Raw genomic sequence first — 22,281 nt, forward strand, 5'->3', positions numbered from 1 at the left:
GAGTATGGATCGAATATCTTGAGGAAAATGGAATAATTCTCTACGAAACTGAGCAGCGATATTCCGAGGCACTGAGTAAGCGCGGAAAAACGGAACTGAGCAACGGACGCTGCGCGCGGCCTTTATAGGCAGGATGACGTCGATACGGCGGCTGTCGAGGGACATCGACTCGGCGGACGTCGACGCACAGCGCCCTCTAGAGAGAAAAAATTTCCAAGGCCAGCAAAGCTGGAAAGAGATATCTAAGATAAGGAATACGTCGGAGGACACAATCCCTTCGAAATGAACTTTCAGAAGACTGCTTAGATGCAACATTAGCATTCCCATAAAAGCACACAACTAGCTCAGAGATCCGAGGGTGAGGTGAAGAGATGTTTTTGTGGGTGGGGTGGGGGTGGAGAAGCTGTTAGTAGCTGAAAATTGCCATAGGGACTATTATGGTTAAGCGTGGTTAATGGGTGGGTAAAAGCCAAACACCCACAGGCTACATATGACTCCCATCACAGCCCAGCTCTAGTCTAGCTTCACTTCCCCCATGCTAATAGTTTGGGATTATGGGCAGCAAACATAGTGCCACAAAATTGCCAAACCTAAACAGCTCTATTGCAAAAGGAATGCAGCTATTCCCCCATATCCTCAAACTAAAGGACACGTCATCGCCCCACCCCCGACAAAATTCCCAACAGATAGATGAAGCATTGGCAATGCCAACAGTCTGGGCTGTTCTGTGTGTACGTATGGGAAAGGCACTGCCATAGTGGTATTAACTGGATATTGATGGTAGTAGGTGCAAAATGTTGAGTACCTGGGCATCCAATAGCAGTGCCTAGTAAATGCCTAATACAAACATACAAGCCAAAACTGTTGGCTTTGACAATACTTCTTTTTCAACATGACTGAATGACATGCATAGTGCTTATAAATCGAGTGGCTGGAGGCAGGTCTGGTTAAAACATTTTTATTGCACCAACAGCACATTTACAACTCCAATTAAGTCATGAACTCTCAGAAGACTTTTGAAAAAATACTGGCAGCCACTTTGAGCTTGCTTTAGTCAGGCCTTACCGTCAAACTTTGCGCTCAAAGAGCTGCTGTTGGAGGTGGCAAAACTGGTTGGGAATGGCCATAGGGATTAGCATGACCATGGGCAGTCAAATAACCAAACACCTACAGACTTCGAGACCCTCCCAATTACCATTTCTCACCATTTGTACTCTAATGCAATCATTTTGGCTTAGAGGTGGTGCTTTATCTAACAGCCCAAACTAAAAACGTAATGACTGTTGGTGAGCGAGGGACAGCCTTTTTAAAATAGTTTTGAGCTGGTTTACAATAGGATTCCAACCATGTGGAGAGAAGGAAGAGCAAGAAATTAAGCTACTGGATTACGTTTCAAGGTTAAGAACAAAAGCACAAAGAATGGGAAATACAAGAGGGGACAAAACTTGTCAATATGAAAGCTATCATTTGCAAAAAATGAAACACACTCGGTTTTATATGCATTTAATAGTTTACCAATTGGTACAATAGGATTTTTGTAATAGGCAGAAAACGAATACATTTTATTTAACACAGTCTCAGAGCAACAAATCTTACTGTAAAACACAGAGCAGTATTATATACATTCCTTTACTGATACTTTTTGAACTTGAGTCAATATCTTCAATTAACTCCTACAATCAGGTAACTGTTTCCACCCAACAGCAAACTTTCAAAGTGTTTAAGAAATTGCCGTTCATCTTCATGTCAGTGTCCGTCTATCCAACTTGAGGACCAGTAGCTTAATGTCTTTTTGAAATGGGGAATACCCCAAAAAGGCAAATCGAGAATGCAGAAACTCACATGATACAGTGGAAAGATAAAAACCCCAGGTAGGACCGGTTAAAAAGAGTTATGACTTGTAAATCCATTGGTTTCTACGTCCCCCACCAACACAAAACTTTTGCACCCTCTTTAATTGCAGATCTCTCTTCAGCTGAAAATAAAGTAAAGCGTACCAGTTCGTTTTTAATGAACTTGATTTTTTTTTTACATTAGTAGAAATATGTTTATGTGCCCTTCTCTTTCATACAATTCAACTATTTAAAACAAAAAAGAACATTGTGTGTCATTTAAAAATTAGCAAACCCCGACTTTTCAATAGAAACAGAAAAATAAATTTAATTACGTTTTTGTGAAAAAAAGGTACATTACGAATACTAGCAAGCAGTCAGTTCACAAAAACAAAAAGGGAAACGGGATATGACAATTATAAGACTGGCCTTGGTGCATCTATAGTCGACGGTCTCAAAATACTATAGTAATCCGTGGGCCATAGGACAGTTTGCTAGCAACTATTTATGATTAGTGCCTCGGGCACCTCATTGATGACACCATACAAAACTAAGGACGGCTTAAACTTCTAAAGTGCACAATTCAATAAAAGCATCAACAATTTCGTTTTTTGTTCATTTGCTTGCTTTCAAGCATAGCAATCGGCATGGGCAGGAACGAACTTAGGTGATATGTAATGTGCAGCACGGTAACAGTTCACATGAAATTACATTTTTTTCCCCAGCTAGTACCTGAAGTTGCTAGTGCTAGTATTTCTAGATTTTCCATATCCAATCCAATGAACAACACAGAAGAAATGAATTTCAACACAGACTTCATTCATTACCAAACCAGAAAGCAAGCAGTTCAGTGTTCAGAAAAGGCGAATTAAAGTAGTAAAGAAAACGCATAAGGTAGATGGCAATAACAGTGCAGCTTTGTTTTGCTCTGGAAACGGCCTAATGAAGACACTTTTTTAAAAAAAATATTAACTATCGCTAATATACCCATCCCTAATGCTCTTGTACACAACACATTTTCCAATCACTTAAGTCCTTGACAAAATTCAACATAAGATTTGAATTAAGTGGTGTGCGCAAAATTCTGACCAGCACAGTAGAGACTGAAGACAGATTAACCAAAACCTGGCAATGGCACGGAAACCAAATCCGGTTGCCTGCAATTCGAGGTCGACCTGCAGATAGAAGCTTACGTTCATTCCAGATTCCAGCACTCGCCTCCTGCTTGCTCTTTAATTACAGAATAAAAGTGCTTACCCTCTGCAAAGTCTCCTCTGAAACTTTGGCAGCCATTTGGACCGCTTTTCTAAAACAGTTCACATTTATGAAGAGTTTAGAAAACAAAGGCGCGCCTTCAGCATCAGCTCTCTAGATGCTTGTGCCACTATGCTAATGTGTGACAGACAACGACTGGGAGGGCCGTAGCAGCGCATGAGAACTCAGTAAAAGTATGAGCAGTAACTTTGGCTTGTGTGCTATCAGCTAGTACAGTCCACCAACCCGGTGCTTGTCTTCCAAGTATGACAAAGGAAATGACCCTCCTAAAGTTTAGTTCTTCCTCTGTGGGGCACACATACTACGAAAGGAATAATAAAGAAAGGCACAAGAAAGCTGTGAATATTTCCTGTGCCAGAAAGAGAACTTCGAACCTAATTCCATTAATGACCACTAATTTAACTATTGTCCATTATATTAAGCTCTAAAATAAAGTCTGACACTCAAATAGTTTAATTTTTTGCTATTAATTCTGTTAAAAAGCACTACTAGGCCTGCAGTGTGTTTTTAAACCAAGTATTTAATGGTGAACAAAGTACAGCATCCCCGTTTTTGGTAGGTTGCTGTGGAAGCCAGGCACAGAGATGGAGGGTCCAAATCCAGTGAGAACCATTTTTGCGCAGAGATCCCTTTTTAAGGCAATAGTGGGAAACATATATAAAGGCGTCCAGAATGTTCATTTTCGACTTCGCCATACCATACACAGTGAATTAAAAAACGGATACTGTTTTTTAGGTTAAAATGTCAGATTGATACTACAAATTGAGGCTTTATACGCTGAGGAATTTGTCTTTTGCCCTGTGAATGTTCCCGAATGGAAAAACATTTTAATGGGATACAGAGTATCTTTTTTCCCCAAAACGTTAATCTATTTACTGTTCAATTGCTGGTGTATGGGAATCCCAACTTGTGTAATAGCAAAGAAAGAAATATCGTTAAAAAAAGATTAACCTTTCTAAACATAGACCCATACTTTTTATGTATTAATTAATAAAGCAGTGTACAACCTCTGACATGATTAAAAAAGAAAGCTAAAGCGTGTACTATCCATGCCCTACACACTCCAGTTTTAGCCATTCTGGCCAGCAGATTGAACTATTCATATACGGGGATTGTGGGATTTCTTTTTTTTTTTTAAGAGCCTCTCATGGAGTGAATACTGCTTACTAGTCTTAGTCGCTATTTCTTTCACATAAGATTCCATTCCAGAATTCTCATTACGAATAGAATAGCAAGTCCGTGACTATGTTTAGTTTTTAGACAAAGCAGTCTAATACATGGGCAGGACCAAACTGGGCTTTAGTAGTCAGCCCTACAGTTTGTCATAACAGATATAGTTCTAGAACTTGCAGTTGATCAGCAAAATAACCAAATAACAAAATGATGTGCTGTGCGTTATCGTGAACAAAAATCGCAGGCAAGTCAAAAAACAATTCCAGCAAAAAGCCATCCTTAAATTGCTAGAGAAAGGCATTTAGGTAGTGTCTTCTGTGTTATCAAGTACTCCTTTAGATTTAGGTTTCATCTGAAAACCTACAAATGGCAAAACTATTCATCATGCTCCTCTGACTCCAAATGTATATTATTTAATGTTCAGAAGTGATTTCACACAGTGTTTGAGGCAAAAGTAATAGCAAAACATTCCAACAAGACAACCCTACAATCAGCACATCACAAAGTCGAGGATGCATTTACTAAGATCAATCAGTTTGGCTTCACAGTTCTCCTTGATGGTTCAATTGACCAAAAAAATTTAAAAAAAACCCAAAAATCCCACGCCTTTCATATTAGAGAGGGCACTTTTGAAAGATGAGCATAACAGATTTGGTCCCAGTGTCATGGACACAAAACTGGAGTTTTCAAACCGGCTTACTGTCGCTGAATTAGAGAAGGCTGCAAAGGCGATTTTCCTTAAGCATAGATAATAAAAAGTATACATTTGGACTATACGTCCTAAATTAGTGAATTCCTTCAATCAAAGAAATAACCCACCAAAAAAGTAAGACCATTGACAGAAAATATACTCCAATTCATAATGATCAATTTCTATGTAGACACCTTATTGGGGGGCCTGGGCGTATTCCTTCTTGATCCGTCATAGCATCATATAGGTTGAACAAATTGGTCCTGCAGGGATGGAGCAAAGTACTCGATGTGAGGTGAAAAGGCAAGCAAAGCAGAAGATGCTTTTCACGTGTAAAGATATATTTCTACTACCAAAAAGGCATAATAGCCACCCCTCAGCTTCAAGCGATCTGAAAACAGTACTGCTCGCAACCAAAAGGTGTAAATCCTCAAATGAAAGCAGGAATTCATATCCAATCTCAAAAGCATCCTTCGTCACCATTTCATAGGAGGTGAGGACATAGGACAGCTACCGGAAAGAGGAAGTATTGAGCTTTGCAATACAAGCCAAGGGTTTGGCTTCAGGGTTCACTTTGAACAATTGGGAGAAGCAAGTTGAATGACCGATATTCTCAGACATGTATGTGTAACTACATAAATATAGAAAACCACTGGGCATAGAAAGCACTCGAACCACCAAAGTTCACTTCCACAAATGAGCAATAGTTAGCTGTTAGGAAAGGGAAAAACCAAGGTTGACTGGTTCAAATATGGCCAACATATTCAGGCACTGATTCGAAACTAATAGGTTTCCTCTGGTTGACTAAAGAAAGGGCTTCCATTGCAAGGCACACACTGTAATCCCTAGAACGCTAACATGAGCAAGCAAGCAGGGAAGCAAAGCAATAGCCACCATGATAGTCTTAACCCTGGTGTAAATCTGAAGCTACACAAAAATAAAACCCTAGAAAATGGTAAACTGGGTCTCCAACAAAAATTAACTAGGCAGAAATGTCTTGACATATTAAAGACCATTCGCTCCCCCAGATTTTCACCAGATTACATTGAAGCATACATTTAGAGGAAGCATCAATATACTGTTTCATTACAATTGAATGCTAGAAGAAGCACAATCTGCGCATATCCATTCAATGTTGTAAGATATGGAATACAGGAATTTAGCCACTCAGGAACAGTTAACCAGAGCTCCATAAATGCCCATCTTCGAGACCTAGAACCATGAATCTTTTCCAGAGACCACATCTGCCTTAGCGATAAAAAGAAAACGTAGTAGAAGACTTCATGCAGCATCCTGCAAATGCCAAGGAGGGAGCGGGGGGAGGGGAAGGAGGATGAATCTGGCTTCAGGATTATAAAGTGATTAGAGAACTATAACTCAAGAGGAACTCTGCATTTGCTCTCTTTTAAATGTGGGCATGAGTTACTGCAGTGACGAAAATGCCTTGGTTTGATGTATTAGTTTGATGTTTTCATTCAGGATAAGACTTTACCAGAGATACACTTAGAAGGAAAGACATTAATTTGTTCTATGCAGAGGATTGTAGAAAAACCAAATGGCAGAGTACTTGGTTATTCTGTGAATATCCCTGAAAGAAAATGTTGATTTCAGAAGGAATAAAAGTGTCTTGTCACAATGAGCGTTTCTAAAGAAGAGAAATTTCTCCAACGAAAGAAGAGATGAAAACTATTTCAGTACTGACAACTGGTGGCACCCTTACATTTTCGGGCAAAGTGTTTTCATAAAACCTTTCAGAACCGGCATAATCATTTCTCAGCCACTTGTAGGTGGAACAAACAATATGAGTATTAGCGAGTATTCACATGCACCCTGGAATGGTTCCCAAATGGAATCCCTAATGAGCCACACTACAGTTCTTCAAAACCAGTCAACCAAGTAGGACGTTCTGAAAGAATCACTCAGGCATTGAACCCAGCACTTCCAAATTCAAAATAACATGGGCTGGTTCATCTAAGCATATATGACGTCTCAATCCTACAATTATATCATGAAGGTATTTAAGGTTAGTGATAACTCCTCTATACAGATGTTGAGGTGTTTCAATTGTGGTACCAAGAAACAATGATTCCTGGAATACTGCAAGAAAATCATTACCACGAGGGTGTTCAGCAGAGCATATTTTACAATGATGCCATCCCGGAATGGATATGCTATGAGCAAAGAAAAACAGTGCCATACTAAACCTCAAATCTCAAGGCAAGCAAGCCAGGCCTTGTTTCCAGCAACCACCTAGAAGCAGAAGCTAGACATAGCTTGATGGACTAGGTTAGAATTGGCAATTAGCCACTGGAATCTAGCAAACACCCTTATTGTGGAGCATAACTACTCAGTGTATAATGCAGAGGTGGTTGGTACTGAACCTGGGAACTGCATTAATTAGGGCATGGGTTCATAGCCGACAGCAAGACCAATCGTACGTGCACGTGCATCTTATTAGTGGATGGAACGGAAGGATCAGTCAACCTCTTTGTGTGCATCAAGAGTGCACAGAGAAACCATCATACAAAGCCTTGACTCGTTGGATGTTAGGAGTGGAAGACACCAGATACACTAAGTTCTGTTCGGATAAACACAACTTATTGCTAAGTATCCATTGTTTGGATCCAGGGCTCAAATGGCAAGGCCGAGAGCAAGAGCAGTAACGTTAAATGGAGAAAAATGCAGTGGTGTGACGAGACAGCAACTAGCAGTCTTGATAAAACACATACCAACTGAAAGAACAGATTACGAGGACAGAAATGAAACTGCATAGGAAGTCGTTTTGCCATGCAAAAATAAATGGTTTGCCACCATAACATGCAGCATCATAAAGGCGTTTGCACTTGGGAAGGAATGGGCATTTATGCTATGACATTCTTCGCCTTCTATGAGTTATTTTGATAATTCTGCCACTGTAGGGCAGTAAATATATGGGTTGGCTCCAAGGCGGGAAACGCAAAATGACCAAACTACTGTATAACAATGTCTGATGGGATGTAGCTGACAATGTTTAAAGTTGTGAATTGAACGGTTATTTTCAGACATCAAACCTGCGAATATAAAGTAATACTTAAAACATATTACCACTTAACTCATTTGAGGCCAAAATGTGATGATATAGCTATGTGTAAGTTTACCAAATCTGTATAACTGGTTACAAAGGACACGCCACACAACTGGTCGCATTTTCACACACCACTTCAAGTACCAATTGTTTTTTTTAGCTTTCCTTTTCACTCAGACGATTTTGCACCAACTAAAACATTTCTACATTTTCAATAGGCCATTTTAAGAGGCCCATCAAAGATTCAATGCAGAGCACACCGTTTTTTTTCTCGCCAAAGATAGATCTGCAAAATGTTAATATTTGATGTTAACTTTATTAATCCCAGTTATGCACAACCTTTAAGTAGTATTCCATAGGTTCCGCACGATTCCAAAAGTGGGGCACAACATATCAACATAACCCCGACATCATATATTTGGGGTGCTGCACGCCCCAATTAACTACAATAAAAAGTATTAATGAAATGAGGCACTGCGCATTATCAACTGGGAGAGATCAGTTGCACCATTACAATCTTGTCAATGGTTTCTTTCATTAAAAGAAGGGAGCTTTAAGTGAAGGTATGGCTTGCACCAAATTCTTGAACCATCTTCAATAAGAATAGATTAATGGGTTGAAAAAAATACAAGGATTGTGTGAACCTAAAACGTGTTTTTAGTTTGTGCAAAAATGTAAATAATTGTCATACAAATGTGGGTAGCACGATCATCACCCCAGATCAATCATAACAGTTGGGTAAACCAGATGTATGAGTTCGTTGTCATATGCATCTTGAAAACTTTGCAATAGTTTAAATACAGTCTAGTAACAAGATTCTGAAAAATCAAAATGAAAGGCTTTATATATAATTTGTCATAGGAGAACAAGTGCAATCTTTCAAGTCTCAATAGACTGGCGTACAGAATGACCGTAAATTGGTTAGTTTTAGTGCCCTCGTTTCAGCTAACAAACCTGCCTTCTTAGGTCTGAATTGACCAAAGCAGCCCACATTTCTTAATCTATGGTAATTCTAGACAACGTATAAATTTACAGTATACAATTTGGATTCACCATGCATGAATACTTGTGTGTAACATTTAAGAAGCTCAATCTACATCCAGAATAATTTACATGAAAGGACAATAGTTATTTAAACAGAGCTCAATGGGTAACCATGGTATCTGAGTGCATCAAGAGGAAAGGTGATTGTGTGCGAGGCTTCAACGTGAATTCAATCAACGGCACTCCCACACTTTCACAGTTTGATCTACACTTCCAGTGACTACGTAGGGTGCTGTCTTGTGGAAATCTGTAAAACAAACAAAATTTAAAAAAAAGTTAAACTGCGTGCATCAGCTTTACTACACTTTGCTTAGAATAAGTAGGATTGATCTTAAACCTAAATTATTTGATACATTTTTATTTCCGTATTTAACACTATTAGTACATGTGCAAAATGATACCGTCAGCTACATATCATATGTAGTATGCCCAACTAACTTCCCAAAACCGGCATCATTTTTCAGCTGATCTGACAACAGGCTTTGATTTAGTACATTTATTTTTCTATTTCAGGCAATGTACGTGTCATTCTAAAAACTGGCAAGAGCAACACAACTACAATTTCCGAACCTACCCTTCAGATATGGATCTCTTTGAGAAGATGAGTTTTATTACAGGTGTGCGGAAATTTGACCAAATCACCACTCTCCTAGACTTATTACATTAGCTTGGTCTCCATTCCAGGATACTGTTCAAGACTGCATTGATCAAAGCAGTCACGAGTAGCACACCAGCCTACCTGACAGCTAAGCTCCACATATCTGGTGGCACATGCGCCCCTCTCTCTGCAAATCCACCAATGGCTACGAATCACAACTCGCCCACAAAGAGGACGGACAAAAACGTTCTTGTGTCACACCCACCCTTTCATACTCTATCCCAGTACCAGCTCGGAATGTCCCCAAAATTCTCCAATTGCACAATCTCTCAAGAAGTGGCTTTTTCAACAACACATGAGAAGGGACTAATCCCAATGGATGTACAGACTGACGCAGACCGCAACTCTCAGTACTGCGCTACTGTTACAAGATACCAGCCCAAATGCTGGCTACCCACACCCTGTACAGCGTTTTGCTGCTCTTGTGTTAGGGCGATGCTTTAAACAAACTAAAAATAAAATTAGTACACTATTCATGTAATACATGTCAGCCTGCAATATCTGTATAAAAGCCTAGAAATAATGTTCCTTATTACAGGCTAGTTGTGACATCACAACTGACCTTTATTAGAAAATGACATCACAACTACTGATTATTATGCTTCTGTTGTGACGTCACAATGTCTGCTGCTTGAGTCGGCATAGGGCCGAACCCCAGCAGTCACCGTTGCACTTAAAGCTGTGACAAGTTAAAGATTTTAAATTTATTTTGTATTGACATTTTATAAATTTACAAACATTTCACATAAACCATTATTATAACTACACATCTCTTAACCCCCCCTCCCGCCCCCGCAAAAAAGGCAACAATAATAATTTACCACAGGCTGTTTCAAACAGATCTAATACATGTCCAGGAAACTACCCCATATTTTTTCAAAAAATACTTTTTTTCCTTTCTTTGATACATCAGCCTTTACATATCTGCCAATTTCAACATTTCATCCATCCAAACATCTACTTCCGGGGATCGTCTCAATTTCCATCCTCTCAATATTAGTTTTTTGGCCAATGAGGCACCTCTAAATAGCCATTTACGTTGCGAAGTTCGTAGATCATTCAGCTCATCATCACTGAGAATTAAAGTATTAAAATCATAATCCAAGGTCTGCCCTAATACATTGTTAAAAATGATATAGTCTACCACAGCAATTACTCGCTCTCACACTCCCAAAGCATGTGTTCCAAAGTGCCCATTCTGTGAAAACATCCCCAACAGTCATTCGTATCAAACAGTCCTCTCTCGTGTAATCCCTCAGGAGTCCAATAGACCCTATTCAGGCTTAAACTCACTGTAGACAGGCAAACATTCATCAATATATTCTTCCATCTTTCCGGTGTCATTTCACATGATAATCTCCTAGTCCATTCTTCCATTAGTGATCTGTTATCCTTAGATTTAGACAATGAGTTAATAGTATCTACTCGCAGGCCCACCACCTTCTGTTTTTCCATTGCATTTAGGGCTACAAAATCAGTTGCCTCTTTAGACTGAATTTCTCCAATAGCTCTTTTAAGCCTTTGATAATCATGTTGTGTACAATTAGGAATTTCCCACGTATCCTGAACGTGACTCAGGGTCAGCCATTTGTCATATCTGAGGTCCCCGATCCACTGCACACCTCCCAAGAACCATTCAGGCCAAAATAGTGTTTTCTCATCATCTTTTATTTCAGGGTTGAACTAGGTGAGTCTAGTCTCTTAATGGCATTTTGTTTGTTTTATTATTTGGTAATGCGCGCCAAACCCAGGGGTAGCCGAGTGCAACAGTTTTCATGACAACTTAAGCTTGTTTACAGTATTTGGCAAGAATTTATACAATATAGCAGAAAAAGAGCAAATATATGTGCGACTATATACAAACATATGCCTAAAAAAAAACACAAGCGGCGGGTAGAAGCAAGTATATGACAATGCATTACTTACCGTAAAAGCATTTCTGATAGTTGTATCTGCTTACATTCACATGCTGTGCATAGGTCCGACATCCAGTGGTCACTGCAGAGTATTGCATTTTGTTTTTCGTAGTCGAAAAGGGGACGTCGACAAGGCGTGTCTGTAACACTATCCCTATAGTGACGTGCGTTGTACCCACAATCCCTCACGCGTCGAGCTCCCTCCGTTTGTATTTTTTCTGCCCTGAGGGAGCCTTTTATACGTCAGTGAGTGAGTACAGAAAAGAGAGATGTAGAAAGATGTCTATGTTCCTTCCATCCGAGCGGGGAGGAAGGGTGGGCGCATGTGAATCTAAGCAGATACAACCATCAGAAATGCTTTTACGGTAAGTAATGCATTGTCTTCTGATGTTTGTTAATCTGCTTAGAATCACATGCTGTGCAGAGACTAGCGAGCAGTACCCAGAGTTGGCGTGGGTTATGAGAAGGAACAGTAGAGAAAAGATGTCTTAATACTGCCTGTCCCACCTGGGAGTCAGATCTAGAGTGTGCATCTAGACAGTAGTGTTTTGTAAAAGTGTGCACAGAACTCCAGATAGTCGCTTTGCAGATGGACTCAAGGGGAACATTTGCAATGAAAGCTATGGAAGCCCCAGTGCCTCGAGTAGAATGTGCTCTTGGCTTGAAGGGTAGTTATCTCTTAGCAAGAGTGTAACAGAGAGTGATGCATTGAACAATCCATCTAGATATAGTGGACTTTGAGACTGCATCTCCTTCTCTTCCTGCTGCCACCGAGACAAAGAACTAATTAGTCTTTCTCAGTGGCCTGGTTCTTTCCATGTAGAACATGGCAGCTCTGCGTACATCCAGTGTATGCAGACTTTTTTCTCCCAAGTTGGAAGGGTTTTCAAAGAACGTTGGTAGTTCTATTGACTGGTTTACATGGAATTTCGAGATGAATTTCGTTGCAAACCTTGGGTGTGTGCGTAGAACCACCTTATCTTTGTGAACTGTTACGAAGGGGTCTAGAACAGAAGAACAAGTTACCTTGTAACGTTCTTTCGACGGGATGTTCCTCCGATGTATTCCTCATCTTAGATATCTCCTTCCAGCTCTGCTGGCCTCAGAAAAGTTTTTCTCTCTAGAGGGCGCTGCGCGTCGACGTCCTCCGAGTCGATGTCCCTCGACAGCCGCCGTATCGACGTAAAGGCCGCGCGCAGCGTCCGTTGCTCAGTTCTGTTTTGTAGCCCACAATAATACTTTCTGGACTAAACTAATCACCCTGAAGGAGCGTAAGCTGCAACAACAAGGGAAGTAGAACTGCGGTGATGGATGGGAGGGTCGATGAGGAATACGTCGGAGGAACATCCCGTCGAAAGAACGTTACAAGGTAAGAAGTAACTTGTTCTTCGAAGGGATTGTGTCCTCCGACGTATTCCTCATTTTAGATAGGCTCCCATAGCAGTATTCTATTATTGGAGGAGGGAGTACTGACTTCACGCTGTCTTCTATTGATGAATAGAATGCAGTACAGCCCTTCCAAACCTAGTCTCTTGACTGGAGGAGGAATCCAAATTGTAAAAACGTGTAAAGGTATGGACAGACGACCATGTAGCGGCCGCACAGATGTCTTTAACCGGCACGCCTCTTTTGAGGGCCGATGAAGCTGCAATACCTCTGGTCGAATGAGCCCTAAGGTTTTGAGGGGGCTCTTTCCCTGCCAGTTTATAACATTCCAGAATGGCTAGAATGATCCATCTGGAAATGGTCTGCTTAGTTATTGGTAACCCCAGCTTGTGACCTGCATAACCTACAAACAGCTGGTCTGCCTGTCTTATCCTGGCTAGTCTACTGATGTAAAAACTTAAAGCCCTCCTAGGGTCTAGCCTGTGTAACCTCTCTTCCTCTTTCCCCGGGTGAGGAGGAGGATAGAAAGATGGTAGGGTAATCTTCTGAGTGTATGGAATTCAGAAACCACCTTTGGGAGGAAATTAGGCTTCACTTGCAGGACAACTTTGTCTTTGTGAAATATTGTGTGAGGGGGTTTACAAGAAAGAGCTTGTAATTCGCTCACCCTTCTAGCAGATGTAAGTGCTATTAATAAAACAGTTTTAAGGGTAAGGAATCTTAACGAACAAGAATGGAGAGGTTCGAAAGGTGTGCCCATCAGGAAAGTTAGTACCAAGTTTAAATCCCATAGGAGAACTTGGAATGGTCTTGGGGGATAAACATTGGTTAACCCCTTTAGAAACTGTATTACCAAGGGTAATTTGAAATAGGATGGTTCTTCCGCATTACGCTTAAAGATGGATAGCGCTGCGAGATAGCCCTTAATGGTGCCAACTTGAAGGCCTGAATTTGCCAAATATAGTAGGAAGGACAAAACCATTGGTGTACCACATGAAAAAGGGTCGATATTCTGTTCTCTACACCAGCTGCAAAATCTGTTCCAACGGCAGCGGTATAAAGACTTTGTTGCTGGCCTCCTTGCCGAAAGCAACACCTCCATAACATCATCAGGGAGGTCCCAATCCTTGTACCTCAGCCTTTCAGAAGCCAAACGTGAAGGTTGAGGGTTTTGATGTCTGGATGGAGAACCCGACCTCCCTTCTGTGAGAGTAGGTTCTCTCTGAGTGGAAGTCGAATTGGAGGGCAGATGGACAAGTCTAGGTACCACGTTCTCCTGGCCCAACCCGGGGCAATTAGGATCATGGTTCGCCGGAATCTTCTCAACCTCCTGATCATTTGAGGAATGACAGGGACCGGTGGGAACGCGTACAGAAGCGGAAACTCCCAGTCCACTATGAACGCGTCTCCCAGAGCTCCTCTCGGGGGAAATTCCCTTGAGCAGAACAGGTCGCATTTCCTTTTTATGCTGGTGGCGAACAGATCTACCTGAGGGGTTCCCCAAAGGCAAAGATCTCTTGAAGGACTTCCTGAGCTAGCTCCCACTCGTGGGAGACTGTGTTCTGCCTGCTCAGAGCGTCCGCTGTCAAGTTCTTCTCTCCGGCTAGGTGAACTGCCGATAGAGAGATTCCTTCTTGGATTGCCCAAAACCAGAGCTGCATCGCCTCTCTGCACAGGGGTAGTGATCCTACGCCTCCTCTTTTGTTGAGGTAATGCATGGCCACCCTGTTGTCCGTCATTATCAGGACGTTCTTCCCTTGTACAGCTGGCAGGAACGCCTTCAGCGCAAGTCTGATGGCTCTCAGCTCTAACAGGTTGATATGTAGTCTGGACTCCGATGGAGACCAACGACCGCTGATGGTCAAGTCGTTGGCGTGGGCTCCCCACCCCGTGAGTGAGGCATCTGTGACTACTGTTATCTCCGGCCAGGGTTGCCAAAACTGTTCTCCTTTCAGAATGTTCTCCTGACAGGCCCACCACTGAAGGTCTCGAGCTATTCTGTCGGGAACCTGAAGAAGATCTGTCATTCTCCCTGAGAATTGTGACCACTGAGTCCTCAGTGCCCACTGGAGGGATCTCATTCTCAGGCGAGCCTCTGGCACTAGGAAAATGCAGGATGCCATGAGGCCTAGCAACCTCAAAAAGTCGAAGGCTGGGAGACGTTGGGCATGTTGGAACTTGGTAACCATCTGTAGAATATCTTGAGCCCTCACCTCTGGTGGCGAGGCTTTTCCCAGGGAAGTGTCCAGGATCGCTCCTATGAACTGGAGTCTCTGCGATGGTATCATTTGTGACTTCTTTAAATTGAGGGAGAAGCCCAGTCTGAAGGAAGTGGCACATGTGATTTAGCTGGATCTGAGCTTGTTCCGAAGAAACAGCCCTGATCAACCAATCGTCCAAGTAGGGGTAGACGTGAATCCCTTCCCTCCTTAGACTTGCAGCCACTACCGACATTAACTTGGTGAAGACCCTCGGGGCGGAGGTCAGCCCAAATGGCAGCACTCGAAGTTGATAGTGAGAGTTGCCAATTGCGAACCTCAGGTATTTCCTGTGTTTGAGATGGATAGGCACATGGAAATAAGCGTCCTGAAGGTCCAGAGATACCAACCAGTCCTGGAACTGAAGGGCCTGGAGGATCTGAGAAAGAGTGACCATCTTGAATTTGTCTTTTCTGAGGAATTTGTTCAATTCTCGCAAGTCCAATATGGGTCTCAGTCCTCCGTCTTTCTTCGGAATGAGAAAGTAAGGGGAGTACCAGTCCTTGTTCCTCTCCGCTACAGGTACCGGTTCTATGGCACCTTTCTCTAGCAGGTCCAAAATTTCCTGCAAGAGGAGCGGATCTGGAGCTTTCTGAGAGCTGATCCCCGGTGGATGACTCTGAGGTATACGTAGGAAAGGCAGGCAGTAACCTTGGGCAACTGTTTCCAATGCCCAAGCATCTGACATTATAGCCTGCCATTCCGCCAGATGTTGAGTTAACCTGCCTCCTACAGGTGTCTTGTGAGGGAAGTCCTCAGTGGTTTTGGGGCGGCTGATGCAGATGCCGATGGTAAAGAGGCACCTGCTGTTGCTGCGGCTTTTGAATATCTACCCCGTCCACCTCGGGTAGTTCTTCTTTGTCCCCTTTGAGCCGGTCGTCCTCTACCTCTTCCGAATGCGGAGTAGAAGCGAAAAGACTTGCCCCTCGCAGAGGTTCCTGTGGGACGAAAAGGAGTCTGACGGATTGCAGCTCCTAGGGATTTTGCTGCTGCTTTTGAAGTTTGCAGTTTCTCTAAACTGTCATCCGCCTTTTTCCTGAACAAAGAAGAGCCATCGAATGGCATGTTCAAGAGCCTGGCTTGCACATCTGGGGCAAAACCAGACTTTCTCAACCAAGCGAATCTCCTGGTTGATGTACTAGCCGCCATTGCTCTGCTGATACTGTCAGCCGAATCAATGCCCGTCTGGAGGGATTCGCACATAGCGTCTTTACCGTCCTGTATAATATTCAGGAACGCATCCCTTTCTTCTCCCTCCGGGATGCAGTCAGCCGCTGTAGAAGCATACTCCCAAAGTGTATGGCTGAACCTAGCAAGGGTGCAAGTAGCATTAACAGATTTTAACGCCATGCTACATGCTGAAAAGACTTTCTTTGCCATAGCATCATATTTTTTATCATCCCTGTCCTGTGGGACGGTAGGATAAGCCGTCTTGACATCGGTAGAGGATACTGCCTGTACCACCAGACTTTCTGGGGATGGGTGTTTAGACAAAAACTCCGGGTCTGTAGAAGATACCCTGTACTTTGTAGACAGTTTTTTATTTACTGCTGGTACGACATCTGGGGTTTCCCAGTTTGTCATGATCTTCCTCTGAAGAGCTTTATGAAAAGGCACCACAGGATCCTCCTGTGGGCCTTTGTCAAGAATATCCGTAAGGTCATCTTGTTGGAAAGATTGTGAAGGTGCAGACCACCCCATGAACTCTGTGATCCTGGTCATTAAGGCTCTATAGGGGGTTCCAGCATGCTCCCCCGGGTCTGGCCTAGCAAACTCCACCTCAGGGGAAGTGTCTTACCCACTTGCCTCATGTAAGGAATCATGAAGATCCTTTAACCTGCGCTCTTCAGAGGAAAATTCCTCTCTAATTGGGGTTACAGGTCCCTGCAACTCAAATGTGTCTTCCTGTTCAGACAATTCACCCTCTTCCAAAATTGAGGACATAGTTCTCAATTGTTCTGAACTCATAAAGGGAGTAAATCCCATTTCCAAGGCAGAGGGTGCCGAACTTGTCATTATCGGCCTCGAAAACGTCCATGTCGTCGACGCTGACGTCGAAGGCTTCGAGCGTGGCGTCGAAAACAAAGGCGGAGGCCTCGAAGACCTCGACAGAATTGGAATTCTACTCGACAATCTCGAAGCCATTGACGTCGAGGACCTGGGGATAGTCACTGGGTGTGTCGTAACCGTGACTTTTCTTGGCGTCGACGTCGGTGTCGAAGCTGGCGTTGAGTCGACAGACCCGTGTGTCGAAGGTCCCTTCGACAACGGCGTCGAAGACACCGACCTCGGCGTCGACGGAACCCTCGTCGACGGAACCTTCGAGGAAGGTTTGGAGGTCATAGTCCTACTCGAGGGTTCGAGACGCGCTCGAGAGGTTTCCTTCGCCGGGTACTGCGACTCGCAGCGTTTTTGACCTTCGGGTCTTTCGACCAGAGCATCGCTCTCGGCAGTCTTCGAGGGGGTTGAGGCCGCTTTCTCGAAGACGCTCATCATTTTTGCGGAATTCCTCCCATTCAGCCCGGGAACTATGTTTCGTGGGGCAAGGGATTCTTTTTGGCGAAACAGAGGAAGAGGAAGACGGAGAAGGGGATCTTCGACGTCTCCTCTTCAAGTGCTTCGATCTCGAGGAGTGATGGGACCCACTCCGAGACCTGGAGCGCGAATGGTGACGAGGAGACGAGTGTCTCGACTTCGTCGACGAAGAAGAAGCTTTAAAAGTCTTACCTTTCTCCAGCTTCCCCCTACGCTCCTTCAGGGCCTTAGCTGTCATGGACATACAGTCTTCGCATTCCGAACAATGGTGTTCAGCTCCCAAACACCACAGACAAACTCTGAGGGTCAGTCAGCGACATCTTTTCCCCACAATCTCGGCATTTTTTGAAGCCGGATCGAGGAGTTGTCGGTTCCGACGAGGAAGCCATCGAGTACGGATCGAATAACTCGAGGTAAATAGGATTAATCTGACAAGAACTGAGCAGCGGTATTCCGAGGCACTGAGTAAGCGTGGAAAAACGTAACTGAGCAACGGACGCTGCGCGCGGCCTTTATAGGCAGGATGACGTCGACGTGGATACGGCGGCTGTCGAGGGACATCGACTCGGAGGACGTCGACGCGCAGCGCCCTCTAGAGAGAAAAAATGTTCCGAGGCCAGCAGAGCTGGAAGGAGATATCCAAGATGAGGAATACGTCAGAGGACACAATCCCTTCGAAAGAGCCTGTAGTTCACTTACTCTCCTAAAGGAGGTGATAGCTATTAGGAAAGCAGTCTTAAGAGTGAGGTCTTTAAGAGTTGCCTTGTGCATGGATTCAAATGGTGAGCCCATGAGTCTGGAAAGTCCCATCCGGGAGCTGAGTTAGCTATCGGAGGGTGTATTCTCTTTACCCCCTCCATGAAGGCCTTGATAACTGGTATCTTCCACCACAACACTTTAAGTGCCGCCAGGTGGACTTTAATGGAATCGAACTCTAGACCTGAATCCATTAATGGGTCAAGTACAGAACAATGTGTGTGGGAGAGCAGTCAACTGGGTTGATGCTCTTACCTCTACACCAGATGACAAATCTTCTCCACTTGCTAGAATAGCAGTGGCGAGTATTAGGTTTTCTGGCTTCCCTGAGGATGTCCACACATCTCTGCGGAAGTTGTAGATGTCCAAATTCTATGATCTCAGGAGCCAGGCTGCTAAGTTCATGGTCTGAGGGCATGTATGCAGTGCCCTGCCCTTGTCCTGTGACAGCATGTTGTACGGGCAGGGAAGGGCGAGATAGGGACATCTCCATCAAGTGCGCGAACCATGGCTGCCGGGCCCACATTGGGGCCACTAGTATCATGGTAACTTGTTCCTGGTGCATCTTGTGCACAACTTTGTTGAGAAGGGGAGTCGGGGGAAAGGCGTAGACAAATTTCCCTGACCATTGAATCGACAGACCGTTCCCCTTGGACTGGTTCTGGGGGTACCTGGAGGCGTAACTTTGGCATTGTGAGTTCTCCAGAGTTGCGAACAGGTCTATTTCCGGGAATCCTCATTGCATGAAGATGTCTAAGACAATGTCTTCGTGCAATCGCCATTCGTACTCTTCGGGCAGGGGGAAGTCTCTGCTGAGTTTGTCTGCTAGCAGATTGAGTTCCCCTGGTACGTGTTGTGACATTGGGAACATGTTGTGTCTGGGAGCCCACTTCCATATATTCTGGGACAGCTTGGACAGTCCTGGAGAGTGGGTGCCCCCCTGCTTGTTGATGTAGTACATGGCTGTGGTGTAGGTGTTCCTGGAAGGCTTTTAGTGCTTTGAACACCGCCAGTAGCTCCAGTAGGTTTATGTGCTTGGATGCTACGCTCGGAGTCCACACTCCGTGAGCAGTCTGATGGGATAGGTGAGCCCCCCATCCTGTGAGGGATGCGTCCGTGGTTAGAGTGGCCTCCACCGCGGGTGTGGCAAAGGGTTTTCCTATCATCAGGTTTTCCTTTGTCCACCACCGTAGCGAGAGAACCAAGGCCTGCGAGACCACCACTAGATTGTCTAGGCCGTCCTTTGTTCGAATTAGAGCCCCTAGGAATTGTTTGACTTGGCTGGGGTCTAAGCTGGACTTCTTCTTGATGGAGAAGCCCAGTTGGAACAAAAGGTCTACAGTCTTTCGGGTGTTTGAGAAGCATGTCTCCTAAGAATCCCGTTATGAGCCAGTCGTCGAGGTAAGGGTATACTGGGATGGATAACCTGCGCAGGTGGGCCGCTGCCACTGCCAGTACTTTCATGAATACCCTTGGTGCAGATGCTATGCCGACTGGTAGTGTTTGCCCTCTATCATGAACCTGAGGTATCTTCTGTGCGCTGGCAACATTAAAATATGAAAGTATGCATCTTTCATGTCCAATGTTGTCATGTAATCTCCCTGTGATAGCAGTGGGATCACTTCCTGTAAGGTCACCATACAAAACATTTGGGGTTTGACAAACTTGTTCGCTGGGCGCAGATCTAATACAGGGCGCATGGTTAGATCCTTTTTGGGTACAAGGAAGTACACTGAATAAATACCTTCCATTACCTGAGATAGAGGCACGTCCTCTATGGCTCCTTTTTCCAGCAGTTGGTCCACTTCTTGGAGAAGGATGGCGAGGTGTTCTGGTGTCATGCGGCGTCCCCTCTGGGGTCTGTATGTTGGGGAACTGTTGAACTCTATACAGTAGCCGCGGGCTACGGTGGAAAGTACCCAGCAGTCTGAAGTTATACCCTCCCATGCTGGAAGAAAGGATGTTAACCGGCCCCCGACCGGCGTTGCATGGGAGGGGACGCAAATCTTCGCGTCACTTGGTGGTGTTGGTGGCTTGGGAGTCTCTGGGGGTGAAACCCCGGCCTCTTCCTTTGCCACGGCATTGACCTCTCTGATTGTACTAGCCGCTATTACCCTGGTAGTTGCTGGCAGAATACTGTTGGTTTTGTTGCTGGCGTTGTCCACTAAAAAAAAGCGCTTATTACCAAATCCCCGCCTGTAAGGGGGTTTTGAAATTTGGTCTAAGGTCTTTATTGCGTCAAATTCTTTCTTTGCGTTCGCCAGTGCGCCATCCACTGCTCTCCCAAAGAGGTTTGACTCCTCTATGGGTTTATTAATAAGGGATGCTTGTGTTTCCGCCTTAAATCCGGAATTGCGAAGCCAGACATGACGCTTCAGTAAAATTCCTTGCACCAGAGTGCGGCCAGCCGTCTCTGCTGCATCGAGGGTATTCTTGACGATGCTTTGATTGACCAGAGAGCCCTCGTTAACTGTAGCTAGCAAACGAGTCCTTAGGGGTTCGGGAACTTCTTCGATGTCCTGTTTGAGCTTAGCCCATTGAGCATCGGCGTAGCTTGCCAATAGGGTATTATTATTGGCGATTCTGGTAGAGAATTCTGCAGAGGTGGTGACTCTCTTGGCTAGGGCGTACAGCTTCTTCCCCTCTTTATCTGGGGGTGCCTCGCTGGTAGATAGTGGGACTCCTGCCCTTTACCTGGTGTTGGTCACGACCAGGGATTCCGGGATTGAGTGACCCTTAATATATAATGGGTCTGATTGATTGGGAGAGAACAGTTTCTCAATCCTCGGATTGACCCCTCTCACCAATGCAGGAGTGGAAAGAGAAGGTGTAATACGTCTCTTATCTGAGGCGAGGATGGGTATAATTTGGCTAGTGGGGGGTTTTTCCTTGATAATCCTCTCCACAAAATCGGTGTCTGGGGCGACTTCCCCAGTTTCAATTTCGAAATGTGCTGCTGCCTTCAGCAGTGCATTGAAGGTGCGTTCATCGACAGGCGAAGGGTTCCTGACTGGTGTAGTTTCAGTAGACCTGATGACTATACTGCTACTGCCTGTGTCTGTCGACCTAGCCGGTGACTGCCAGGGATTTGAGTCGCCCTCGCCTGTGTCCTCCTGGAATACCTCCTCACATAGGTTTGTTTCCTCGTGAAAACCTTCCTCTTCTTGTTGGTCTTCAACATAGGTGAACTCATCTTCCTCCTGGAAGAAGGTATCTTCCTCAGTGGGATTGTGAGGGTATATGTCCTCCTGTATGGGGTCCTTCTGTATGGGGTTATAAAACTTCTTGTATTTAGCCCTTGGACTCTCCAGGGGTGCCTCCCTTGGTCTCTTGGGTGTTCTGTCTTCTGGGATGGACATGAACCAGTCTAGTTTATCCATACAGGTCTGGAACCTTTCAAAGGTCCACTGAGGTCGGCCAGGACGGTCTGGGAAAGAAAAGGGGGTTTCTTCCTTCTGTAATTGTCTGGTTCTGTCCCATAATGTCGAAGAAAGAGAGCCTTCGCCTTCTGAGTAGCCTTTTTGCTGGCTAGGGCCTTCTGTCGGGAACTGGCCTGATCTGTTTTCTGGCGCTTTCAGCGTATCTTTGGCCTTGTGCGCGGTTTTGGGCGTCTCACTCGGCGTACGTCTCTGGCCGTCCTTAGATGCTATGCGCGCGAGGCTTTCGGCGATCATGCTCTCTTCCGAGGGATCG

The 22,281-nt window shown here is 44.3% G+C and overlaps 1 long non-coding RNA gene across 1 annotated transcript in view; it reads right to left on the reverse strand.

Moving 5' to 3' along the window:
• Positions 1-1,487: 1,487 nt before the first annotated feature.
• The window catches only part of LOC138488229 (uncharacterized), a 307,474-nt gene continuing 286,680 nt past the window's right edge, over positions 1,488-22,281 (reverse strand). The window contains exon 2 of the long non-coding RNA XR_011274614.1: positions 1,488-9,326. This is a non-coding gene — a long non-coding RNA (uncharacterized lncRNA). The remainder of the gene's footprint in view (positions 9,327-22,281) is intronic.

The sequence above is a fragment of the Ambystoma mexicanum genome, chromosome 9 (assembly GCF_040938575.1).
Source record: "Ambystoma mexicanum isolate Mex_15411 chromosome 9, UKY_AmexF1_1, whole genome shotgun sequence".
In the NCBI taxonomy this organism is placed as follows: Eukaryota; Metazoa; Chordata; class Amphibia; order Caudata; family Ambystomatidae; genus Ambystoma; species Ambystoma mexicanum.